Here is a 9,418-nt window from a genome sequence, read left to right as displayed (position 1 = left end):
AACAAGGCTGAATTCCAACTGCAAACAAAACTAAAGACTACACACCCATGCTCAAATGCAGTGAGCACCCTTTTTTTTTTAAGAAATACAGTAATAGAAGAGCATTGATCCAATATTTTCTTAAAGAAAATGCTACAGTTTTGAAAGCATAGTTCCAGAGTCCTCCTAGAAGGAAATCTAGTTTAAGCATTTTCTTTTAAAGTTGTATTCAACGTTAGTAATGTTCACCTGTGGCCATTAAAAAACGTGATCTTGTCAATTCTGTTTTGCCACAAAAACCACACAAAGGCAGAAGCAAAGACCTGCAAAGGGTATGGAAGGCAAAAATTTAATTATGGATTGGGCATCTAGTGAAACCTTAACTGTATTACAACTGTTCAAACAATGTAAGCTGTCTATTTTACAGATCAAGTGATAGATAATCCTATGAAAAGAGATCTGAAAATTTTTCTTTCCATTGGCGGCCAGGGGGATGGGGGAAGATGGTGGGGTTTGGGGGGGTGCCTTTGTTGAATGAACATATCAAAAATGTTCTGGAAAATTCACCAGCTCAATGTAAGAATTCCCTTCAGCGTTAGTAGGCTTCACCTCAGGTCATCCACATAGCAACCCAAAGGCTCTATTGACCAGTTTGTTGGGAGATGCTGCAACAAAGGACGTGAATATGACTTTTCCGAAGAGGAACTGTTAGAGATGCTCATTGACATTATTCGTCTCCACCCCAATTAAATCCTTTTTGGAGAATCTTTTGGACAAGCGAAAGAGCCACGGGTGCATGGACGGAAACAATTATGAAACTATGGTGAAGAGCTAACAACATTTGCACATTTTAGCTGCAGCCAACACTATTGTTATGGCCAAAAAAAGGCACCAAACCAGTAAATTGATACCAGATGTTTTTTTCATACTGCCCAGCTTTTTCTTAGTATCTTTAAAGTGTATGATACCAAGGGACAGTGGGTACATGTATACATCAAATCTGGTTCCAAATGTCAACCAGACCCCAGAAGAAAACACAATGCCTCAACACTGGCATCAAGGAAGGTGTTAAGAAAGTGCACAAACATGTCAATGAGATTCAGAGTCAACTAAGTAAAAGGCAATTTTCAGAAAATGACTGAATTTTCCATATTAATCTCACGTACCATGTTAATGGTATACTGTGATCAGAAGCTTTTACAATCATTAGTATCATATGTCCTAAAAAAGCAAGACAGCATCTATTAAAAGACAAAAATTGACACAGGAGCTAATGCCAACATATGACCATGATCCATCCCGAAACATCTTAGCTAATGGTGCTCCTTGTTGCAGCCTATGAAAGACTGTGTCTCAGCATATAATATGCATTGGCAGAATTACAGTGCAGCACCAAGATACAAACTCTTCCTGATTTTCCAAAATCTCCTACCAATGGCAGTCCAGCAATGACAGGACCGCTGATATGAGCAGATCTCAGTATAGTCACAATTCATGAGGTTTCAGCCACACCCACCATGGTAGAACAGACCACACATGACACACTGAAATTAATCAACTATCTACAAGGATATAACTTTCAAGCAAAATGTAAACTAGGTACCAGGATGATTACTTCTATCACACCGAGCAGATTCCCCAAACCACACAGGCCAAGATATTCCTCTTGATGTACACACTGATGTTCTTGACATCTCAAGGTTTTCTCACAGTTTTACCTGTTTGTATAATTATCATCAAACTGGCAACAGTTTGGTATCAGTTTTTACATTTGGGAAAAGTGGGATGTTGTGTTTGTCTCATGGTTAGTATGCCAGGATATTTTTGAGAAACATGCTCAAGATATCATCACTATTATTGCATGTATCTTGAAGGCAGAAAGGTCACAAACTCCATCTTACCCTGAGATTATTTGAAGCATGACAGACTACTAGAAGCATGCCACTTCGTTGTAGGTAATGGGTCTACTTACAGCACATGGCTTGAGGCAGTTCAATAAGGCATGTCACCACACCTTCCCAAGGGCAACTCGAAATTGGCAAGAAATTGGCCAGTGATGCCTATGTCTCACATTTATAAGTAAATAAAAAGAAATTGCTTATTGTTTGCCCAGACAATATACTTATGAATGTAGTGTTTGTATTTAACAGTTAGTTGTAATGAATGTCTGTTGGATCTTTCAATACCATGATATTCATCCTCAGTTTCCGATGTTATGGGAGATAATCTTATCATTGTCATATCAGATAAAATACTCCATTGGAGGCAAAATCAGATCACTTCTAGAAAAGGACATTGCCTGGATTCCAAAAAGGTGAGAACTATATCAGTGATGCATTGACCAACAGATATAAAAGCAGTACAACAATTTAAGACCATAAGAAATAGGACCAGGAGTAGGCCATTTGGCTCTTCAAGCCTGTATCACCATTCAGTCGGATCATTTTGATCTGAGGTTCCCTAAATTCACTTTCCTGCATTTTCCCCATAACTTTTGATTTCCCTACAGATCAAGAATTTATCTATTTTAATGCCTTAAATATGCACAAGGACTCTACTCTCATAGCCGTCTGTTGCAAGGAGTTCCAAAGACTCACAACCCTTTGAAATTCTACTCATCTCAGTCTTAAATCGACGACCCCTTATTCTGACAGTATGCCCTCTGGTCCTGTTCTCCGTCATGGGTGGGAACATCCTCTCAGAATTTGGCCTGTCAAATCCCTAAAGAATCCTATATGTTTCAATAAGATCACCTCTCATTCTTCTAAACTCCAATGAATAGAGTCTCAACCTGCTTAACTTTTGCTCATAAGACAATTCCCCCATACTGGGGATCATCCTGGTGAACATTCTCTGAACTGCCTCTGACAAAATGATATCTTTCCTTAAATAAGGGGGCCAAAACTGCTTACAGTACTCCAGATGTGGTCTCACCAGCACCCTACACTCTGAAGCCTTTGAAATAAGGGCCCACATTCCATTGCCTTCCTGATTACCAGTGGGATTTGTCAACTATTATGCAAATATCTTGCCCACATTGTTGTCAGAGTATGAACCAGCCAACTCACTGCAAAGGATCTGTAGTGATGTTGGGGTATGGAACAAGAAACAGCATTCACTGAAATCAAACAACTAGAAATGGCAACATCAGTGAGGAAATATTACTGCAAAAATGATGATGACACCATGCAGGATGAAACCACCGCAAGGATTTGGAGCAACCCTAATGCAGCAAGGATATCCAGTTGCATTTGTATTCAGACCATTAGCACAAATGGAATGACATTCAGATCAAGAAAGAGTTCTTGGTCATCGTCTTGTGTGAACGTTTCCATTAATATATCCTCAGGAGAGACAAGGTGATAGTTGAATCCAACCACTAACTACATAAAAGCAGGCTGCTACTATCCGTTCCATAGCATCTTCAAAGAATGCCACTCTGGTTATGGAGATATCTGGATGTGATGTACAAACAAGGGAAGCAGACGCACATTGCAGAAATACCATTGGCAGCAATACTCCTGATGAAGAAAGTGGGGGATATTATGACAGCGTGTGAAATCTTCAGATCCAAAATGAAGCAGAGCAGCAACTCTTTAAACTCCTTAAGCTTTAAGAATCGAATTCAATTGAATTGAATTAGCTTTATTGTCACATCTATAGGGGGGAAAAACAATAAAGAAATAAAAAGTCCAGCATTATAGATCATGGGAGTAAATTAGACAATGGAGCAATAAAAAGACCAGACAATAGTCCTTCCAACCCAGTCCACACTGGCACCTCGCCTACAGACCGTGCCATACCTTGACTCCAGACCATGTTGAAACCAGCAGAGGTACTGAATGTAAAAGAAGTATACCTTCCTCAAATCAAGCAAACTGCTGCATATGTTACAAATTTCCAAGTGTTACATGAAATAGTGATGAAAGGATGGGGGTTCAAAAGCATCAAGGACACATCTGATGCAATTGAGGGTATTCGATATACAGAGAAGAATCAATAGTTGAACTAGTTCACTCCAGACAATTCCAAAAGAAAGTTTGAAAATTACAAACCACGGATACAATGTTTGGATTATTCTGTTCAAACAAATAGTATTGGAGGGTGACTGGTCTGTGTGAATTGACAAATACATTGTATTAGGCATCCACTGACTGGGGTTGCTAATCTCTGAAAAAAAAATGACCATGGATATTTCAGAGGGGTACATATAACAACGGCCTGTTGAATAATTTATTTATTCTCTCATGGGTGGCCAGCAATGCTGTCCTGGCCAATATCTGTTGCCTATCTTTAATTGCTTTGAAGGTGGTGAGGCACATTTTTTAGTGATGATAAGGAGCGAATTCTAGGATATTGATCTGGTGACACAGAAGGACCAGCGATATAGTTTCAAATCAGGACGCTGAGTGGCTTGGATTGGATCTTGAAGGTGGTATTATTTCCATGTATCTGCTGCCCTTGGCCTTTAAGATGGTAGAGAACACAGGCTTGGGAGGAACTTTGGAGATACCTATAGCACAAAGACCCACTGGTTTAAACCAGGGTTATTGACTATGGTGTTAAGAGACATTTCCAAAGAAATAACCTGCTCACTTGCACTCAGTTTGGTTTCCATCAGAGCTGTTTGGCTCCTGACTTCATTACAGCCTTGGTCCAAACATTGACAAGAGGGCTTTTTTATTCCCAGAGGTGGAGTGAGAGTGACTGCCCTTGGCATCAAGGGTATGACATCAAAAAAGCCGAGGAAAACAGGAATCAAAGTGGAATCAGCGAAAGCACTCCACTGACTATGTCTTACTTATCAGAAAGGTAAGTGGTTGAGGATGATGCAAGTCAGTTATCTAAGGATAGGCTGCAGAGGCTCCTAATGTCCTAGGCCCAACCATCTTCAACTGCTTCATCATCTCTCCTCCATTTTAAGGTCAATAGTGCCAATCTTTATTGATGATTGTACAATGTTCTAGTGTCATTTGTGATTCCTCAGATACTAAAGCAGTGCGTGTCCAAATGCTGCAAGACCTGCACACTATCCAGGTTGGGGCTGACATGTAACAAAGAATACTTATGCCACACAAGTGCCAGGCAATGACTCTCTCCAACAAGAATCTAACTCTTGCCCCTCAACATTCAAAGGCATTACCATTGCTGAATCCCCCACTATCAACATCCTGAATGTTACCATTGACTAGAAACTGAACTGGACTAGTCATATAAATACTGTAGCTACAAAAGCAAGCCAGAAACTAGGAATAAAAACTGAAAGAATTGCGGATGCTGTAAATCAGGGACAAAAATAGAAGTTGCTGGAAAAGCTCAGCAGGTCTGGCAGCATCCATGAAGAAAAAATTAGAGTTAATGTTTCGGGTTCAGTGTCCCTTCCTCGGAACGGCTAGGAATACTGCAGTGAGTAACCGACCTCCTGACTCCCCAAGGTCTAACCACCAACTACAAGGCACAAGTCAGGAGTGTGATGGAATACTATCCCTTACCTGGATGAGTGCAGTTCCAACAACACTCAAGCTTGACACCATCCAGGACAAAACTTTAATGGCACCACATCCACCATCTTAAACATTCACTCTCTTCACTGTCGCTTTGTTGCATCTACTGGGCACACTCTTCAAGCCTCCTTCATCAGAACCTTCCAAACCCAAACCTCTGGCACCTAAAATGACAAAGGTAGCAGATGCAAATTCCCCTCCAAGCCTCATGCATTCTGACTTGGAACATTATCACTGTTCCTTCACTGCACTTGGTTGTGCTGGTTCATGCTGGAACTCCTTTCGTAACAGTGCTATTGCTCTAAGAACAAAGAACAAATTGTTGTCCCTATGTCCCCTGGACTGCAGTGATTTAAGAGGACAGTACATAACCAGCTTCTAAGAGTATTTAAGGATCAGCAATAAATGCTGGCCCAGCCAGCAATGTCTCCCATTAAGGACTTTTTGCTTCATTCATCGAATGTGGGCAAAGGAAGGAACCCTTCCAACTGGGTCAACTACCAGAGGGTTCACCCATCCTTCTAATATATGATCCCTGACAAATATTGGCAAGCTACTGAACAGGTGGGGAAGAGCAAATGCTTTTGTGACCTTAGCTCCCCACACTGGTCAGTGCATTTATGTACCAAGCCGTTAGGAGATCCAAACAAAATAAATTTTGTAGCGCACAGCTGGATATAATTTCCAAATTGGAATTACATGGTTTCAAGAATACCTTCCTGATCAATCATCACAATCTGAGTGTTGTGGAAATACCACTCTTGCAGTGCTTCTCGAAGCACTGTTTCAAATTTTTTCCAGGTACTTTCTTTACTCAGAAGAATATTTCCATGTGGGTAAAGCTACAAAAGTAGGACTGCAATTTTAGCAAGACAGACACCAAAAAGAGCAGTTTACTATTTTGAACATCATTGTGCACAGTGATAATGCATGAATACTTAGCATTACCTTCCCCTTCACTAAAAAAAATTAAAAATACATTCGTCAATAACAATACAAGTGCAACTGTGAAAAGCATATTAATAAATCCCTGTCAATGTCCACATTTTATACCTAAACTGGTTTAATTTGGTGTCATGTTTGGCACAACATTGTGAGCCAAAGGGCCAGTTCCTGTGCTGTTCTATGTTCTATCAAGTTTAGTAGCTGGTTTACAAAGCTTTCCTGATTGGTTTGCAGGTTTTGGCGTGGAGTCAGACTTTTGTGTGTTTAGCATCAGATCACAAATCACAGAAGATCATGTGCCTTTCTCAAAAACTGGCACACGGCTCATTGAAGTCTGAACTGGTTCAAACCTGACAGGAGCTCTTGATCAAGTAGACCGTAGAACCAGAGTTTAATGAGTATGCAGATGAGCATCTGAATTAGGTTTTGATGCCATGTGTGACTTCAGTAGTCATGTGTTAGTGTTCGGAAGCTGGACCTGATACAGCAGTGAGTGTGCTTCCCTGTTGCCTTACCATCATGTGCAGTGTATTAATAAACATCATTTAACAGTAACCTAGAAGTCTGGCCTGAGTTTGTTTTATGACCTGGAAACTCACATTGTAACAAACTATTGCACAAAGTATGATCGTATGGAATAAATTAGCTGGCTGGCTGCCAGAAAATAGCGTGTGCAAAAATTGATCTGTTTCAGATGGGCAGCACGGGACAAGTGGATAGATGCAGGCAGTAATCTGTGTTGAATAGTAAACCTTTTACAATTTATACCAGTGACTTAGATGCAGGGATTGAAAGCATGGTGGCCAAATTTACAGATGCCATAAAGTTGATAGGAAAGTATGTTGTGAATATGATATACCAAGAACATGGATGATATATGAGTGAGCAATATTCTGGCAGATGGAGGATAACGTGGGTGACTAAGAAATTGTTCACTTTGACAGGAAGAATAAAAAAGCGGAGTATTACTTAAGTGGAGAGCACCTGCAAAAGTCCAAAGCTTGGAGGGATTGAGATATGCCAATGCATAAGTCATAAAAGGTTAGTAGGAAGGTACAGCACATAATCAGGAAGGTTAATGAGTTGCTTGTCTTTATTACAACAGGAATGGAACATAAATGCATGCACGTTATGCTTCAGTTATATAGGGCATTAAGTGAGTCCACATCTCAAATACATTGTAAAGTTTTGGTTTATTTAAGAAAGGAATGTAAATACATTGAAGGTAGTTCACAGGAGGTTTACTGGATTGATACCTGGCATAGATGGGTTGGCTTATGAGGAATAATTGGACTGCATTAGTTTACTTTAAACAAGTTCTGAAGAGTGATTTGATTGAAGTTCATAAGATTTTGAATGGTCTTGATAAGGTGGGCCTGGAAGGGATGTTTCCTCTTGTGATTGAGTCCAGAACTAGGGGGCACTGTTTTCGCATTGTGTGTTGCTGTTTAGAGTTGTGCGACTTTGGAACTTTCTGCCTCAGAAGGTGGGTGAGGTGGGGTTATTAAGGCAAAGCTAGATAGATTCTTGTTAGGCAAGAGAATCTAAGGTTATCTGGGGTAGATGGAAATGTGAAAATTGGAACAAATAAATCAGCAAACAGACCTCATTGAACGGTTGAGCAGGCTCACAGGGCTGCATGGTCTATTTTTGCTGCTAACTTATATGTTTGTATGTAAATATGCAAAATGCTATAATGCAGGATGTGCTCATAATAATAAGAGCAAAATGTTGGCAGATGTAATCAAATGTAGGAGCAGAAGTATGCCGTTCAGCTCATTGAATCTGCTCTGTCATTCACTAAGATGATGGCTGGTCTGGTAGTCCTCAACTCCACTTTCCCTCCTTTTCCCCATAACCCTTGATTCCCCTACTGATTAAAAATCTATTTCAGCCATCAATATTATTGACCCAGCCTCTACATCTCGCTGCTACAAACAAATCCACAGATTCACAACCCTTGAGAGAAGAAATTCCTCCTCATCTCTGTATTAAATGTGCAAGCTGTTATTCTGAGATTATGCCCTCTAATCCTTGACTCTACCATGAGAGGAAACATCTACCCTGTCAAGATCTCTAAGAATCTTGTTTATTTCAACAAGATCACCACTCAAACTTCTTTATTCCAACACCTAATCTACTCAAATTCTCCTCTTAAGACAATACTTCTTTATGTGGTATCAGTAAATTTTTTCTGGATTGCCTCCAATGCCAACGTAGCATTCCCCACATAAAAGGCCCACAGCTGTTGACAGTATTCCAGCTGTCGTCTGACTAGTGCCTTGTATAGTTTTAGCAAAGCCTCCCTACTTTTGTACTCAATTCTCTTTGAAATAAAGGCCAACATTCCATTTGTCTTCCCCTTTACCCATTGAACTTGCATACAAGCTTTTTGTGATTTATGTACAGGGACTCCCACATCAGAAAGAATTGGAAATGATCAACAGATTTGACAGCATTTGTGGAAAGACAAGCAGAGTTAATCTTTTGAGTCGAATATGACTCTTCAGATAGTTCTCATATTTTGGTCCTTTCCTTGCAAGGATTTTGTGATCTGCAGATATTTCTCACATTTCTGTCAAGTTCAAGAATCTTTTGGGTTCGACAATAGTTCCTTCTACAATAGTTCCCACTTGTGGGCAGGATTCAAAAAATGGAGGTGATGGTTTTGTCTATATCTTCACTCTTTTTTTCTTTGTACCACATTGACATTTTTTGACTGAACTATTTATGATCAACTTTAACATTCATGTTTAATGGAACCAGACTCAAAACATGCCTTTTCTTCATCAAAAGATTGGCCCTAAACCCCACCTCTTCCTCCGTTACATTGATGACTGTATCGGCGCCACCTCGTGCTCCCATGAGGAACTCGAACAGTTCATCCACTTCACTAACACCTTCCACCCCAACCTTAAGTTTACCTGGACCATCTCTAACACCTCTCTCCCCTTCCTGGACCTCTCTGTCTCCATATCGGGCAACCACCT

Source organism: Rhincodon typus, chromosome 6, assembly GCF_021869965.1.
Source record: "Rhincodon typus isolate 14 chromosome 6, sRhiTyp1.1, whole genome shotgun sequence".
NCBI lineage: Eukaryota > Metazoa > Chordata > Chondrichthyes > Orectolobiformes > Rhincodontidae > Rhincodon > Rhincodon typus.
Note: the sequence above shows the minus strand (reverse complement) of the source record.